The 18,596-nt window shown below is 41.3% G+C and overlaps 1 long non-coding RNA gene across 3 annotated transcripts; it reads left to right on the plus strand.

Annotated features, from left to right (window-relative positions):
* The first annotated feature begins 261 nt into the window (after nt 1–261).
* Nucleotides 262–14,501, plus strand: LOC106145235 (uncharacterized). Of its 3 annotated transcripts, XR_013430655.1 has the most exons (5): nt 262–399; nt 3,838–3,960; nt 5,251–5,313; nt 10,290–10,325; nt 10,514–14,501. It is a non-coding gene; the product is annotated as an uncharacterized LOC106145235 (long non-coding RNA). The 3 variants fall into 3 exon arrangements; XR_013430654.1 differs by lacking the exon at nt 5,251–5,313; XR_005731404.2 differs by lacking the exons at nt 10,290–10,325; nt 10,514–14,501 and having other exon boundaries at nt 5,251–6,822.
* Nucleotides 14,502–18,596: the final 4,095 nt, after the last annotated feature.

Here is an 18,596-nt window from a genome sequence, read left to right on the forward strand (position 1 = left end):
AGCCCTAAATCTTATTTTAACCACAGATGATTACAGGAAATGCCTGAAGTTCACCTCAACCTGTTAAGCATCTTGGAAATATGTAAAATGATTAACACAAATTTTCTGTATTTTTGATTTTTTAAAATAATCTCTATGATAAAAAAAAATGTTGCAATTTGCCAAGATTCTTCCACTTGTTTCAAAAGTTCAAACTATTGTGAAATCTTTTGAGTTAGATTCAAATTCTACCAGGGCATCGTTTCCAGGCGAGCAGAACATAACGGAACCCAAGTTCCGGGGTTCGGCTGGGGACGCGTTCCGCAAACGCACAGTATGGAGCCTAGCTTCCTCCTCCCGTGTTACCTGAGGGAGAAGAGGGACGAAACGTGAAAACAAACGGAAAGCGAGGAAGCAGAAGTAAGGGGCTAGCAGTTTTCCACTGAGTGTGTTAATGGCCCGCCGAAGCGGCTCCGCTGACACAGCGTGGACGTGCCCTGTCCCGGGCGCCCGGGCTCTCAGGGCGGCCGGCTCCAGCAGGCCATTCCCCGTGGGCCCCAGGGTCGTCTGATTTCTTTCCACGTGTGGGAGGACGGGCCGCGTGCTCCTGACGCCGGGCTGAGAGGCTTCCTTCCGGTGTCTGGGAGCGTTGGTGGCTGATTGCGTCACCAGCTAGGTTAGGATGGGTGCCGTGGAGATTTCCTTTCCCTGAGTTCTTTTTCTTTTCTTCCCCTTTGGTACCGGGAATTGAGCCCCGGGCGCTTAACCCCGACCCACATCCCCGCCTTGTTTTATAGTTTATTTTGAGACAAGGTCTCGCTGAGTTGCTGATCCTGGCTTTGAACTCGAGATCCTCCTGCCTCAGCCTCGCGAGCCTCTGGGATTACATTCCAGCGCCACCGCGCCCGGCTGTCCTTGGGTTCTTGCACCGGCGCGCAGATAGGGAAGAGTGATGTCACCTCTGAGAGGTCCAGAAGCCAGAACTAGGACTATCTGAGCAGCCACCAGAGACACAGGATAGAACTCAATTAAACAGAACAATGAAACAGTAATAACCATTGAGAATTCCCAGATAAAAGCACAATAGAGACTTTATGAAATGAATGAGCAAGAATTTAGACTAAAAACAATAGTGATGGGGTGGTATTAGTCCAGTTAGTGGATGGTTAGAAGGGGAAAAGAGAGAGTTTGGGGGGAAACTAGTGATGTTCTCTTTCTTTTTAAAAAAAAAATTTATTTATTTGTTCTAATACTTATACACGACAGAGGAATGTATTTCGATTCATAGTATACATAGGGAGCCTGAGTTTTCATTTCTCTGGTTGGACAGGAAGTAGAGTCACACTATTCTGTCATCAGACATGTACCTAGGGGAATGATGCCCATCTTATTCCACTATCTTTCCTACCCCCATGCCCCCTTCCTTCCTCTCCCTTCCCTTTGCCTTATCCAAAGTCCCTCCCTTCCTCCCATCCCCTTCCCCCATTATGGTTCAGCATCCACGAATCAGAGAAAACATTCCGTCTTTGTTTTTTTGGGATTGGCTTACTTAGTATGATATTCTCCAACTCCATCCATTTATCTGCAAATGTCATGGTTGTAGTCTCTTTTAATGCTGACTAATATTCCATTATATATATATACATATACATATATATATATATATATATATATATATATATCTCAAGTTTCTTTATCTGTTCATCTATTGAAGGGCACCTAGGTTGGTTCCACAGTTTAGCTATTTTGAGTTGTGCTGCTGTAAACATTGATGTAGCTGTCCCTGTGGCATGCTCTTTTTAAGTCTTTTGGCATAGACTGAGGAGTGGGATAGCTGGGTCAAATGGTGGTTCTATTCCAAGTTTTCTAAGGAATTTTGTACTGCTTTCCAGATTGATTGCACCAATTTGCAGTCCCACCAGCAGTCTATGAATGTGCCTTTTCCCCCACATCCTCGCCAACACTTGTTGCTTGTATTCTTGATAAATGCCATTCTGACTGGAGTGAGATGTAATCTTGGGGTAGTTTTGATTTTCATTTCTCTCACTGCTAGAAATGTTGAACATTTTCTCATATATTTTTTGATCAATTGTATATCTTCTTCTAAGATGTGTCTGTTCAGTTCCTTGGCCTATTTATTGATTGGGTTATTTGTTTTTCAGTGTTAAATTTTTGATATTTCCTGGAGATTAGTGCTCTATCTGATGTGTGTGTGGTAAAAATTTGCTCCCATTCTGTAGGCCTCTGTTCACCTCACTTATTGTTTCTTTTGCTGAGAAGAAGCGTTTTAGTTTGAATCCATCCCATTTATTGATTCTTGCTGTTTTTGTTACTGTAGCTCTGTAGTATGGTTTAAGGTCTGGTAATGTGATGACTCCTGCTTCATTCTTCTTGCTAAGGATTGCTTTGACTCTTCTGGGTCTCTTGTTTTTCCAAATGAATTTCATCATGCCTTTTTTTTTTTATCTCTATGAGGAATGTCATTGGGATTTTAATTGGAATTACATTAAGTCTGTATAATGCTTTTGTGTTATGGCCATTTTGACAATATTAATTCTGCCTATCCAGGAGCATGGATATCTGTCCATCTTCTAAGGTCTTCTTAAGTTTCTTTCTTTCGTGTTCTGTAGTTTTCATCATAGAGGTCTTTCACCTCTTTTGTTGATTCCCAACTATTTTTTTTTTTGAGGCTATTGTGAATGGGGTAGTTTTCCTAATTTGTTTTTCAGAGGATTCATCACTGATGTACAGAAATGCATTTGATTTATGGGTGTTGGTTTTATATCCTGCTAGTTTGCCAAATTAATTTATTAATTCTAGAAGTTTTCTGGTGGAATTTTTTTGGATTCTCTAAGTATAGAATCATGTTGCCGGCAAATAGTGATAGTTTGAGTTCTTCTTTTCCTATTTGTATCCCTTTAATTTCTTTCATCTAATTGCTCTGGCTAAAGTTTTAAGGACTGGTGAAGGCATTCCTGCACCCGCTGTCTGACAGGGTCATAGCATGGGGGATGCTGCGGCAAGGCCGTACCATCTGGAAACCGGAACCATTAGGATTGTTAAGTTTATGATCCTCATGATATGGATAACAGGGCATACGTGAATCAATAATAAAAGTACATATTGCCTGAGATTGCAGGAAAAATTCCAGAATGAGACTAAGGATACAATGGAGACATGCCATAAGGTATGCTTTAAAGTTAGAAGTGAATAATAGGTCAGGAGTCATGTAGTCTAGTTGGGTCACCTAGCACTTAGTGTTTGAGGTGAAAACGTAAAAGCTTCATTGTGTTGTCTAAGGTTACAGAAAAATATTTTGAACAATGTACTTAATATCTTAAGTAATCAATATATCAGAAAAGATTGTAACTCTTGAAAATTATGTAAATCAAAAAAATTTAGGGCTTTGAAGCTATCCATTAACTACCTGAAAGAACACCTGTTAAAAAAGTATAAAAATAAAGATCCCTCCAGGGGCAATTAGATGTCTTCTGGAGGTTGCTCATAACTTGCAACCTGTTGTCCCGACTCTTCTTCTTTCACCAACGCCACTCCTCCTTCAGGACCACCCTGGACCCTCTCGCCCACCTCTGCAAAGGACTATGTTGAATGAAGTGGTGAGAGAGGGCACCCTGTCTTGTTCCAGTTCTTAGAGGCAATGTCTCTAGTTTTTCTCCATTTAGAATAACGGTAGCCTTGGCTTAGCATAGATAGCTTTTACAATGTTGAGGTACATTTCTACTATCCCTAGTTTTTCTAGTGTTCTGAACATGAAATGGTGTTTGACTTTGTTTTTCCTATTTAGGGTTGTTGATATTATTCTACACTTTTTCATGGAAATTCTCTTCTTTATTTTAGAACTCATTCTGCTATTCCTGTTCTAATGCCATCACTCCTTCAACGTTCTTATGTGGTCTCCACATTTCCTTCCAGAAGACACATCCACAATGCTTTACATAATAGAGTTTCATTCACCATTTGGTAAGTAAGGAGTGCTTGTGTTTTGAACATTTTGAGAGATCATGTTTTTCTTATTTGTCTTTTGTGAGTTGTTGAGGTCTCATCTGGGCTGTTTGTGGAGTGGCAAGACAAGAATATCACTTGCACCAATACATCTCTTGAAGAGAGCTGAGTAGTGCAATTTGACTGTACAATGAGTTTGATTTCTGGCCCTATTTTAGGGTTAAGGGTTACTCTCACAGCTGGCCATAACTGTATTGTCTTTGTGGAGTCGGCTGGTAGTAGTGAGGAGCCCACATGGCCCACCCGAATGACATAGGAGTCTGTGACTCCTCTTCCCGCTTACACTGTAACCCCCTACTGTTTGAGGGGCCATGGAGGCCCCGCCCTGGTTTCCCAGTAGCAGAGAAGTAGGAAGTTAGACATGGTGGCCAGCTGCCCCCACCATATCTATTGAAGTTTTCCCACACCAAGTGGTCACTCTCTGGTAGCGACATCTACGCCAATCAGGAGAGGTCTCTGCCCTGTTGCGCAGGGACTCACAGTCCTGAGCCATGTGCCTAGTTCTACCTCAGTTGAAACACCGCCTGTGAGAATGGCTGTCCAAGACTGAAGTTGTAGCACCTGTTCAGAGTCGCAGCAAGTGTTAAGCCCTGTATCTGTGTGGGACCCACATCCGCACAAAGGTGAATAAATTCAGAAACAGTCCCCCCTTTTCGATTGGGTTGGAGGATCTCCTGACAAAGTTTATTAGCATTTTCAAATTCTAGCTGTTTGACCAAGGACTCAGAGGCATTCCAGTCTCTTTTTGATCTGTTGGCTGCCTCGTAGAGACGTGCCACAAAATCTGAGAATGGCTCCTCTTATCCTTGTCAGATTTGACTAAAATCCAGAGCTGATTCACCTCTATTAGGCAATTCCCTCCACACCTTTTGACACATGCAGTAATTTGATCATAAATTGCTAGATCATAATTTATCTGCCTTTCCAAATCTGCAAATTCTCCACTTCCAGTTAACATCTCCAAAGGGGCATTAAAGACTTGTCTCTGGTTTCTCTTAGCCTGTTCAGTGCAATTATCAGTCCAGTGAGATCCCAAAGCAGATAGTCACCCCCCAATAAATAAGCTTTGGCCAGAGAAATACAATCATGTGGGGGCTCATTGCATAAAGAATCAAGCATGTCCCGACCGGCAGGACACATCAACGAGGGCATCGAACCTAGATGGGGAGGAATGAAGGGACAAGAGACACGAAAGGTGACAGCAAGACAGGAGTCTGATCAAGCTGCAAATTTTTATTGTTCACACAGGGGTATTTATATGCTGGGGATGGGGAAGCTCTCTTATCGGCAGTTGCTGGATGTCTTCACAAGGTGAGATAACCTCAGGATGTTTCAGGAAGACAGATGTCAAAAGAATGTCTCAGGGAGATGGATGGCTGCAGGATGTCTCCCAGGCAGGATGTCTCCCAGGGGGCTGTTTCTTGTAACTGTCAGGCTATTCTTTGAAGGAGAACTTCCTTCTAGCCCCTGGCAAAGCAGACTGTGAATGAAGGCTGATTTTGGACCGTTAAGTACAGCAAGCATTTTTGCGCTCTTTTAGAGTCTGAAGAAACTGCAGCCTGCACGTGGCCACCCTGGTTTTGCTTGTTAACCTGCTCAAACTCTGGAAAAAGCTGAAAACCTGTAATATTGTCCCCGCTTCCAGTGCTGTCCTAAGGCCATATTGGAGGGGTATAAGTGTGGCTACTGGCAGGTCTGTGCTCTTATTGCACTGTATGCCCTGGGAATTAGGTATTATTCCCCTTCAATATACAGAGCACATCTGTGTTTGAAACTCTGTACTCACCTTGTGAAACTCATTACTCATTTTGTTTGTGTGGCCTGCAGATGACGATTGGCTTGAGGATCTAAGACCTGTGATTACCAGCCTGAGGCCAGCATATCTCCTTAGTTAGAATGTTTAGGGTAAAGCTGCTGAAAGTTATTTTTATTCGTATTAAAAGGGTTTAACCTGGTCACATAATGCATTTAGAAGCTCTTATTGGCCACTATAGATTCCTTGATTAAAAACCTACATTAAATAATTATATTTGGGACAGTGTTTCAATGATAAAGTTGTCTTTAGTGAAAAGATTGAAACAATTCAACTTGATGTTTAGCGAATAGATTTTAGATTATTGTGTATATTAGTTATTATCATTTCTTTTACATTAACTAGTAGCTATATGTCAAATTAATAACAATTTTACCAATATTAAAGAGATGTATTAAAACATCTTAGTGAATACCTCAAACCATGGGATTTCTTATGAATATTAACTTTAAAAATTTTCCTACACCATGAAGAGCCTATGTAGTCCCTTTGCTCTCAGAACCCTGGGTACATTGAAGCCCTAAAGTGGTGTCTGAAAATGAATGGTTGGAAGTGTGCATTTGTGGGATACACCGAAGCAGTTTCATAGGCCAGCACACTTTAATAGAAGTATCATGGGAACCCCAATTTGAATTTTACATTTTCCCATGGCTGTTTTAAAAAAATAAGCCTGCATATGAAATATTTTTTATTATCTTTTTATTTTTTTTTCTTTTTAAAATTTTTATTATTGGTTGTTCAAAACATTACATAGTTCTTGACATATCATATTTCATACATTTGATTCAAGTGGGTTATGAACTCCCATTTTTACCCCGTATACAGATTGCAGAATCACATCGGTTACACATCCACATTTTTACATACTGCCATACTAGTGTATGTTTAATTCTGCTGCCTTTCCTATCCTCTACTATCCCCCCCATATGAAATATTTTGAAGAGTATAAATGAATTCATTTTATTAAAATTACAATTTAAACACTAAATAAAAGTGGAAATCATCAATGTTGTCTCTGTACATTTGTTCACACTATGTCTTCTAATTCTGAGTGCACTTTATACTTATAGAATATCTGAGCTCACACTTCTGCCATTTGAAGTTCTCAAGGACAGCATGGCTTTTCTTTTCCCGTGTAAACATTAGGGACCCTGCCCTGCTGCAAATTGTATCTTTGGGCCTCAGATCTGCCATTATTTGCCCTTTGGAAACCTGTCACATTCATTTTCAGAAGAATGATGTAAACTGAGAAACCATTCTATTATTTTTCATCAGCAAAAATGGGCAGATGGTGGGGTAGCATGATGATAAAGCTCCACTAATCCCCTCTGATCTTGGAATTTTATAGTGTGCATTATAGGAATAAAGAGAGAAGCAGTTGTTTGAGAAATAAAAGAACACAAAGCAACTTACAATCAGGAGGATGGTGCGGGTGGCTTTGTGTTCTTGGGATGTCTGGGAGGAGACATGGGGTCTGTGGACGTGCTGGACTCTCCTCGGTGTCTGTAGAGGAGATTCACCATGTACAGGCTGGTGCCCGTCATAAGGAGCACAAACAGCAGGTCTCGAACCAGCATGGTAATAAACAATGATGGTGATTTATGTTTTCCAAAGTATTTATTTTGGCAGTAGGCATGAGCATACCCAGGACCAATCAGAGTGAAGTTGCTAATGGCTGTAATGGTTTCAATGACATGGAAGTAGACAACCATGTTGAGGACCCAGAAGAAAAGGAACAAGGTTTTGAAGGACCAACAATAAAAATAAATAAATAAATTAATTAATTAATTAATTAAAAAAAAGAAAAAAAAGAAAAGGAACAAGGGATACTTCCATTTAGGGAGCTTAAATTTAAGCCTTAGATACTTCCTGGGCCTGGATTCCAAGGATTCCTGGGAACAAGATATCAAAACAGTAGGTGGAGAAAGAAGGTGGAATTCAATCCATATCACAGCATTTTAGGGTACTGAGCAGGGACAAATGGCCTGTGTGAAAGACAAATATGCAGGTTATAAGGCAAGTTTTCTTCTGAGCCCCATACTGGGTTTCATCTTCAACCTACATTTCAGTAGTCTGATATCTATGAAAAGCATGATCCTTCTCGTGTTCTCAAACTTCTGTCTTGAAGTACTCATGGCACACCTCCTTCCTCCAAGTCATTGCCTGCTAAACACTCATCCAACACAGGTTTTCACCGCTCTCCCTACCCATGGGTCAAACAGCAGTGATCTGAGACATCTATGGCTCTCACAACTTTTGCAGAGCTGCTGACATGCAAGAGGTAGAGGTCAAGGTTGCTGCTCCATATCCCACAGTGCTCAGGAAAACACCCAGGATATGGAATTTGGGGGCAGCACAGTCACTTTTACAACCGTGGTTGATAAGCCCAGGCTAACAAAGCATCCCTGTATCCTGAGGACTGCAACATGTATAAAATACAACTTTTGATTGAATGTTTATAAATGTTTTCTTATGGAAAGAGAATGAATGGATTAACCAATGGTATTTCACCAGAAATGATCTATATTTTCAGGTTAATATTGGGATTGATGTGATTAATGTCTCAACAGCACTTCTTGGATTTTGGAGTTTATACCACTATTTCATTTGCTTCGGAATACTTTCTCCCACGGACTCAGTTGTTCCTTCATTCCCTCCTGGACCTTTGGTCAATTGCATGTGTGTCTCCACACTGAGCAAGTTCATGAGAACATTCTCAGGTCACTTTCACCACCCAGGCTACACTTCACCACCATCCCTGCTTGGGCATGATCTGTACTGCAATGATCCCCCACTCATTATCCTGTTAAGGGACAAGCACTCAAATTATTTATTGATCCCCCACAGTGTTGGAGTCCTGTTCCTCCACAGGCTCATTTGGGCCTTCCAGCAACATTGAAATTTAGGTTTATGAGTTAGAATTGTTTGAAATCATGACTCTTAACATATTTGGCCATGGTAAACCTACTCTGATTTTTGAAAGCACATATCTTTAATATGTGCTCTGATGGTTGCAGGTGAAACCTCAAATGTTTTGATCATTTGTAATTTTCCAATTTCACTAAGGTGTGGCTAACCCCCTCCTCACTCTTAGCAGAGATCTTTCTTCAGGCATCTTCTCTCCTTCCTAGACACCTGTCCTTAGCAATCCTGTGTCTTTCATACCTTCATCATCCAGTTATATTCCTAATATTCCTTTCAATTTTACCTTTTCCCATGGCTATTTTAAAACATCCATAAGGGTGCATATAAGATAATTTGAATTGTAGGTAGAAATAAATACATTTTGTTCAAAGTACAAGTAGAACATGTAATCCGTTTGAAAATTATCAGTGTGATCTTCACATACATTTGTTCACAGTAAGTCTTCTGAGTGCATTTCAACCTAGTAGAATGTCTGAAATCAAACTGTATAGTTTGAAGTGCTCAAGGGAAAATGGCCTTTCTTGACCCCTCTAAATCATTATGGACCCTGCCCTGTTGCAGACTAAAGCCTGGGGCATCACACCAGGCATCAGCTGCCCTACAGGAACCTGTCATTCTCATAACTGAAAAGAATGAATTAGGAAACAGTTCTTTTATTTTTCATCAGCAAAAATGGGCAGATGGTTGGGTAGCAGGATGACAAAGCTCTAGTAAGCCCACCCAGACTTGGGATTTTCTTGTGTGCATAAAAGGAATAAAGAGTCAAACAGTTGTCTGAGAAATAAAAGAACACAAAGCAACTTACAATCAGGAGGATGGTGCGGGTGGCTTTGTGTTCTTGGGATGTCTGGGAGGAGACACGGGAGCTGCGGACATATTGGGCTCTCCTGTGGTGTCTGTAGAGGAGACTCACCATGTACAGGCTGGTGCAGATCATGAGGAACACAAACACCAGATCTCGAACCAGCAGGGGAATAAAAAATGATGATGAATTGTGTTTTCCAAAATTTCTATTTCTACAGTATGCATGAGCATAGCCAGGACCATCCATGGTGAAATTTCCAATGGCTGTGATGGATTCAATGACGTGGAAGTAGATGAGCATGTTAAGGACCCAGAAGGAAAGGAACAAAGGACAAGTCCATGTAGGGAGCTTAAATTTAAGCCACGCCCACTTAGAGTTACTGGGACCAACAGTGATGGCTTGAAATGCACTCAGGAGAGAGGTGGTGCAGATAGAAACACCCCGCGTCACTCTGTATAAAAATAAAACTGTCTGACAACCAACCTCGTTCAAAAACTGCCTTACTCCAAAGGTGGATGCTATATCTGGTATCAAGGTGAACATGATGGTCAAAGCATTGGCCAACATCAGGTGCATAACTATGGGATCGATGTGCTTCTTCAGATGGGGTTTAACTAAGAAGGTGTAGGCATATAACAGGAAGAGCAGTGAGTTCCCCAGGACACCAATGCACAACTGAGAGATGAGGAAAGCCCCAAAGATTATGTTGCTTGGAATCATCATCTTGTTATTATTATTTTGCAGTGTCTGGGATGGAATCCAGGTCTTCATGTAAGCTGGGTAAGTGAAGTACCATTGAGCTACCCTCCTGCCCCAGGATCATAATGTTCCGATGTATTTGAACTTTTACGAGGGAAACTAAGCCTGCAATAAGAAATGAGTAATTACTTAGAGTTTTTTTCAAATAGAGCTTTGCAAGAATATTGACTGTTCCAGAGAAGAGGATGATGAAATGTCCAACTCTCTAGTGTTTCAGGGCCTGGCTTCCAGAAATTCATGGGAACAACAGAAGACAGAAGGAGGAGAGAAAGAAGGTGGATTTTGAGCCACTTCACCGCATTCTACGATAGTGAGCAGGGGATGTGTGTCCTGTGTGAAAGGCGTGCGTGCAGCTTATCTGACAAGTTTTGTTCTGCGCTCAGACTGTGTTTCATCTTCAGCCTGTGTTCTGTAGTCTCACCTCTCTGAAGAGCATGGTCCTTCCAACAGACAGATGACCCTGTGTACTTGAACTTCTGTCTTGGAGTTTTCACAGCACACGCCCTTCCTGCAAGTCAGTGACTGTTAAACACTCTTCCAACACAGCGATCTCCATGTGGGGACTTTTTACCTCCCACCCAAATCATGGGCCAAACAGCAATAATCTGAGTCATTTGTGGTTCTCACAACTTGTGCAGAGCTACTGACGTGCAGGAGGTCGAGGCCAAGATTGCTGCTCAATGTCCCACAGTGCTCAGGACAAACAACATAGAAGGAAATACCCAGCAGAACCAGCACTCATATCATGTCGGATAAATGCAGTCCAATAAACATCTCTGAATCCTGAGGCCTGAAACTTGTGGAATATCCACCCTTTTATCTGAATGTTTCTTATGCTTTTTTATGAAAAAAGAATTAGTAGGGGCTGATGTTGTAGCTCAGTGGAAGAATGTTTGCCTAACACCTGTGAGGCCCTGAGTTTGATCCTTGGCACCACATAAAGATAAATAAATAAAATAAAGGTATCCATGTATAACTACAAAAAATATTTAAAAGAGAAAAGAAAAGAGAATCTTCACAAATGTAACTGCAACAAAACTGCTATGACATTCTTTCAGGTTAATATTGAAATTAATGAGAGGGCTGGAGATGTGGCTCAAGCGGTAGCGCGCTCGCCTGGCATGCGTGTGGCCGGGTTCGATCCTCAGCACTACATACCAACAAAGATGTTGTGTCCGCCGAGAACTAAAAAATAAATATTAAAAAAAAAAGAAATTAATGAGGTTAACATCTCAATTTCTCTTATTGGATTCTGGAGTTTATTTCACTATTTCATTTGCTTAGGGATACTTTAGAATACTTGGTCAGTCTCACACTGAGCCAGTTGTTCTTCACATGAACCACAGTCCTTCATTCCCTCCCGGACCTCTGGTCAATTCCCCATATGTCTCCACACTGAGCAAGTCCATGAGAACATTCTCAGGTCACTTTCACCACCCAGGCTACACAGTCCCTGCTTGGGCATGATCTGTACTGCAATGATCCCACACTCATTTTACTGTTAAGGAAGCAGCACTCAGATTAACTATTGAGCCCCCACAGTGATAGAGTCCTGTTCCTCCACAGGCTCATTTGTGTCTCCCACCAACTATGTAATTCATGCTTATGAGTTAGAATTGTTTTAAAATCATGACTCTTGGGCTGGAGATGTGGCTCACGTGGTAGCGCGCTCGCCTGGCATGCGTGCGGCCCGGGTTCGATCCTCAGCACCACATACCAACAAAGATGTTGTGTCCGCCAAGAACTAAAAGATAAATATTAAAAATTCTCTCTCTCTCTCTCTCTCTCTCTCTCTCTCTCTCTCTCTCTCTCTCTCCCCTCTCTCACTCTCTCTTTAAAAAAAAGAAAAAAAATCACAACTCTTGATTTTGACTGTGGTGAACATACTCTGACTTTTGAAAGTGCACCATATCTTGAACACATGCTCTGATGGTTGCAGGTGAAACCTCAAATGTTTGATCATTTGCAATTTTCCAGTTTCACTAAGGCGTGGCTTACCCCCTCCTCACTCTTAGCAGAGATCTTTCTTCAGCCATCTTCTCTCCTTCCCAGGACACCTGCCCTTAGCAATCCCAAATCTTTTATAACTTCATCATTTAGATCTATTCACAACATTCCCTTCAGTATCAATGAAGATCAGATTCCCCCTGCAGGGGCTAGGAGCCCAGGGGTGATTCCCAGGCTCTCATCTGGACATTATGCCCCCAAGTCTGCACAGCCTGGATGGATGGGTAGGATCAGCCCCACTGCAGGGGAGCAGAGGAAAGAGGATCCCTGCAGAGAGGAGAAACCCTGGGACCTGAGGAGTCCAAGCACACTACTCTTGTCCTCCCAGGAGGGAAAAACCAAGAGGGAAATGAAGGAACACAAGCTCAACCCACGACAGGACACAGAACAACAGGGTGGGAAGATGGAAACAGCAGAAGGGGATTTCAGCACCCAGGCTGAGATGGTGTCTGTCCCACCAGTGCACAGAGAGGGGACATCAGGAACTTCTGTCAGATGTTTCAATTTTAGCAAGAGCGTGAAATGAAAATAATCTTGGTAGGACTGTCTGTTAAATAGTGGAAGCTATGGGTGTATTTACTACCTTATTACACCTTCCACACCGTGTTTATAAATCACAAAGCGCACTCTACACCACATGCATAAAGACAACTATGTGCTCCAATGAACAGATATGCATCCTAAGAGACAAAACGTGGGAAGCTCTTTCACTTCCTGGCAAGGCTAGCAACTGAAGTCAGACACGTTGAAAAGTCACCAACCAGTTTTCACATTTTATTCTTCAAAACAGATATTATCAAAGTATTTGAAGTAAAATCATGGATAATTAAAATACCAGAGTGGGAGATTATAAGTAGTCTTTTCTAATCAAGGAACCTGCAAAACAATGTCAAGATAATAAAAGCAGAGGAAGGAGAAATGGAGAGGGGAAGCACAGGGCAGAAAGGGGAGGGAAAGGGGGTGGTGAATCTTCCACACATGGAAGATTTTGTCAGGATGAATCCAACTACTCTGTGTAACTATAAAGTTCTAAGGAAGAAATAAAGATCAAGACAGCACCACACCCACACTCACTGCCAAATCCCAGGTTTCTCCTGAGGCACTTGAGAGCAGGGAGGAAATGTGCCAGAAGCCAGCCCTGAAGGGAGGGCCACCAAGTGCAAGAGCTCATGTGACATGGCACTTTACGTCAAGGCCCTAACTACAAGTCACAAAAGACAAACAGGAAAACCCTGATCTCTCAATGTGTTCAAAACACAAGCACCTTTTACTTGTCACCTGGTGAATAAAACTCTACAAGCAGTACTGGGGATTGCCTTCTGGAAGTACATGTGCAGAATACATTAGAACCTTCTAGAAGTGATGGCATTTGAACACAAATAGCAGAGTAAGACCTAAAATAAAGAAAATAATTTCTATGAAGGAGAGCACATAATACCAACAACCCAGAATAGAAAGGGAAAACAAAGTCAAACTCAGTTTCTTGTAAAAAAATCCTACATTTAACACCCCTGTTATGAGAATGTACTACTATTTTGAGAGCACAATAGTGTCAGGTGTACAATGTTAGTGAGAGGTCAGAAGTAGTGTTGCACTCCTGTAATCCAGTGTAAAGGTAAAAATTCTAAGGGGATTCCAAGCTGCAAGAGCTTGAGTTAAAGTGTAAGAGACTAGGGCATTGTAAAGCTTCTAGATTACAAGGCCTGGGCTAAAAAGTAAAAGACAATTGTTACAATTATAAAAGTCTATTGTTACAATTCCTCTGCTATCCCCGGAACCTGTAATCTCTGTAAAGTTGTTAGGACAATTCGGGAACTGCCTAGTAAATGTCTTCATTGATTCCCTGGTTGTTTAATAGCTAAGGGCTCTAGGTAGCATGGCACGTAAACATCTAGGCCCCAGAACCAATCAATTTAAATGTGTACCCCACTTAGAAATGACCAATCACCCCTGCCCAAATTGTTCCCGCCAATGTATGTACTAATCATGTTTCAGAATTGTTGTTCAATTTTCCCGCGCCTCATGATGATTTGTTCTGATGTATGCAAAGCCCCCCACCCTCTCCAAAAAGTGTACTTAAGCTCCACCTGACCTCCTCTCTGGGCTCTGAGCCGCTCTCCCTTCTTGAGTGGGCACAGAGTCCCAGCGCGCTGGAACGGATCCTCAATAAATTTCCCCCCTGCGATTGCATGAAGTGAGTCTCTTGTGTGGTCTCTCCCCTCCGACGCTCCGCTGCACCCCAACACCAGTGACCCCGAAGTCTGGGGCAAGAGGATAGCAAGTTGAAAGCCAGTCTCTGCAAATTAATGAGACCCTGTCTCAAATTAAAAAATAGAAAGGGCTGGGAATGAACATCAGTGGTAGGTTCAAGAGGAGAGGTGGGGAGAAAGAGAGAAAGAGAGGGAGAGGGAGAGGGAAAGGGAGAAAGAAAGAGGAAGAGATATAAGAAAAAGGAAATAAATAAAAATATGAAAGAGCAATTGGGAAATTGCAAATATTTGTGAAGATGAGACTGGGATTGATTGTGCCACCAATATGGGAATTTTGAGAGCTATCGGGAAATTTCTAGAAGACTTGAGTTACCATATAGTTTGTAACTTCAGAAAGCACAGTGCAGTGCTCCCCATGATAATATCAATTAGTGGGAAAAACTCCTCCAAAAGAAATCCCAAATAATGCTTCAACAGTGAAGGATGCCAAACAGCAGATGCAGAAACATCTGCAAACACTTCCTAAGGGCAGGAGAGTGGATTCTGTTCATCACACTGTGGGCAGCATAGCCTTCCCAGCAGAGAGAAACACAGTTGGAACATTGATGACAAGATGTGGACTTCCACTTACAAATGTATAACTGATTGGAGCAAATAAAAATAAAATAATAAAAAATTTAAAAATCAGTCTGCAAAAATTCATTGCAGATAGGAAACCCACATTGTGCAAAAAATTCCAGCATCTGAGCAACTGAGTTATCCAAAAATGAAGATTCATGTGGCATTGTAAACCTCAGCTGTGTCATCAGCCACGGTTGTAGATTCTAAAGGAAAAACTCATCATCAACTTATATAGATAGAATAGATTTTTCCCATAAAATCATGAGATTAAATACACATAATAAAAGTTAAAAATTTTAGGATGTAGCAATAGAGAAGATTTTACTTACCTTGAGGTTATATCAGCTGTATAAACAGTATCATATTTGGGGTTAAACATGGGAAGCCTCCCTCTCAGATCAGATCTGAGTAAAAGTATCTTCTTTCCCTGTATCTTCAAAAGTATCTTCTGCTCCTGATGCCTGCAAAGGGCTTGATTGTCAATACAGAAGGTACAGGTTTTAATCACTGGAAAGAAGGCAGCATTATCCTTCTTAATAAACAGATTACATTTTATGGAGGCAAACTGCAGAAGTATTCACTAAATTATTTGAACTATATGAGAGATTGTTCTAGGTTATTGGGAACAAAGTCATAAGAAATCTTTTGGATTACTATATTTTATCACAAAACTTATTAAATCTCCATTTAAGAATGATACCATTTAGATAGAATTTTTAAAAGGAGATGAAAATCAGAAATGAGACATGATAAAAATGTTAAGCTTCCAATTGGAAAATGATGACATAAATAACTCTGACTGTAGCATTTTAATAAAATTGATGTCCACTAATTTTAAAAAGGTGATAAAGTTATATATATGGAAGCATGCTGCAGAGACACATAAGACTGAGAGTAGAGTAGAAAGGCAGGCATGAAATGAAATTGGATGCAGCTCTTTTGAAATATAACTGAATATCAAATGAGCCATGAAAATGAAGATGAGAACCTAAGAAAAATCACAGATTACAGGACACCTGAGACAGTGTATAGAACAGAATGGAAATTTCACATAGGTGTTAAGAGAAAACTCAAGATCAATGTGGGACAGAGATTTTAAACACAGCTCCATTGAAACCCTGACAGATATACAGAGGTATGACAGACTCTGACACACACAGGAAATGAAGGAATGCAGACAGCACAGGCATATACAAAAGAAAAGAGAATTAGAGTTAGAAATTAAGAGAGAGGAACATATAGGGACATTAAGACAAATATTAGAAAGAAAAATCTGAAACGGACTCAAGTCCCTTGCAGAAGCTCAGATGTGGTAAAGGGAATTCATATAGGATCTTCCCACCTCACTGTCTCCTGGTGCTGAGGGCTGCAGGGTCCTTCTCCAGGCAGTCAGCCTCTTTGACACCGTGAGGTGTCTTGGAAAGGCAGTGTCTGACCTGCAGAGCCTCAATTTCAGGGACAGAATGACTACACCTCTCCTCCCAGGGGTCGTCCATCACCTTGTCACCTCCTCCCTCAATGACCTTGTTTACCATGAATCATTTTGATGCACCCAGAGAAGCAATGGATCCTCTCCCAGGCACACAATGACCCTCTGGGAGTAACTGTTAGGTTTATTAATCAGGAGTGCTAAGTCATCACTCCTGTTGGAGTGCTTCAGAAAGTAAAACTAAGGATCTAGAAAGACACTGAAAGTATCCACACAGTTGATGGAAATGGCCACAGCTCTGGATCCAAGCTGACCCCTAGCAGGTCTCCAGAGACCATTCTGGCTGCTCCACGGGGGGTCACTGTTTTTCCTGCAATTACTCTGTGTTTCAATGTCCTCCACACTCCCTGAAGCATAGGCAGGAGGAACTTTTACTTTTAATAGCCTGAATTTTTAATAGCCTAAAATTGTTAATTTTAGTAGCCTGGATTGCTTCATCATTTATATTTCCACACCATACTTACAACATTAGCAAAATGTTCTGCATTTGTCAAAAAAGTAACATTCTGTCTTTAAAATTAAAATTTGCTTCCTCTTCAAGATGGGATACACAAACTCCCAAATCTCCATTGCTCCACCTAACAGTCATGAAGATGGAGGGTTACAAATCAGTATCCCATGAAGTCCTGATGAACCCGTACACTCGACCCTACCTGTGCATACATGTGCTAACAAGCATAGAAAGGAGTTTGAAAACTAAGCCCAGGGGACCTCAGCCCAATCCCATGGATACATTCTAGGGCTGGATCTGAATAGCACAGCTAAGGTTGTAAACCAACACTGGAATCCTGAGTTCACAGAAAATATCAACAAGCAGGGAAATAGAACATATTCTCTATTGAATATCAATAGGATCACAAGTTCTGAACTAAAACATCCATGTGTTCTGAAAAAAACAAAAATAAAATATCATTAAGACCACAAGTTTGAATGTTATCCTAGTGTTAAAAGTGGTTTACACATAACTGCTACAGTACTAAATGTGCTGTAGTTGAACATATACTTTTCACTCAGAGGCCTCCACGGTGAGATGTGGCCTGCTAATGAGGTCTATTGGGTCCCAGCCCAGACTTTGCATGCTGGTGAGACTGTGTTCAGAAGAGGCCACCAGATTGGTAGGCTGAATTTTGTGGTCATTGTTTTGAAGTTTGAGCAAAAAAATCTCTCCTTGCATAGTGAACATCAATCAATACACACCCAACAATGAGTCAACAAAGAAGTTCAAAGTATTTGCCACTAAAGTGAAAGGAGAATTACAAAAATGCTCAAGCTAGCTAACTAACCTTTCAAGAAAGCAATGCTGATACTTACTGATGTTTGATGTTTGGTTTGGTTGGTTTGGTACCAGGGATTGAACCTGGGTGCTGAACCACTGAGCCACATTGCCAGCCCTTTTTTATATGTTACTTAGAGACAGGGTCTCCCTGAATTGCAGAGTTGCTTGGTCATCTGCTGAGACTAGTTTTGGACTTGGGATCCTATTGCCTCAGTCCCTTGTGTTGCTGGGATTACAGGTGTACACCGCCATGGCCAGAACTTGGTGATGGTTGAAAAGAGAATATAAACCCAAGGAATAGAAGGTATAATGATAACCGAATGGAAGTTATAGAGTTCATAAACACAGCAACCAAAATTGAGACTCCATGAATGTCCTAAGTGAAATAAATGATGACAATTGGGAAAGTGGGTATAGTGTCAGATAGATCAGTAAGTAGTAACCAGTAGGAACAAGACAGAGGAAAAGGGCTTGAAGGAAAATGAAGAAAGTTCACCCCTGTAGGACAAAACCAAAAGTATCACATTTATACATCAGAGTAAAAGAAGGAAAGAGAAATAAATGTGGGGTGAGAAAAGATATGAGAAAAAATAGTTGAGGGGCTGGGGATGTGCCTCAAGCGGTAGCTCGCTCGCCTGGCATGCGCGGGGCACTGGGTTGGATCCTCAGCACCACATAAAAATAAAATA

This window comes from Ictidomys tridecemlineatus, chromosome 15 (assembly GCF_052094955.1).
Source record: "Ictidomys tridecemlineatus isolate mIctTri1 chromosome 15, mIctTri1.hap1, whole genome shotgun sequence".
In the NCBI taxonomy this organism is placed as follows: Eukaryota; Metazoa; Chordata; class Mammalia; order Rodentia; family Sciuridae; genus Ictidomys; species Ictidomys tridecemlineatus.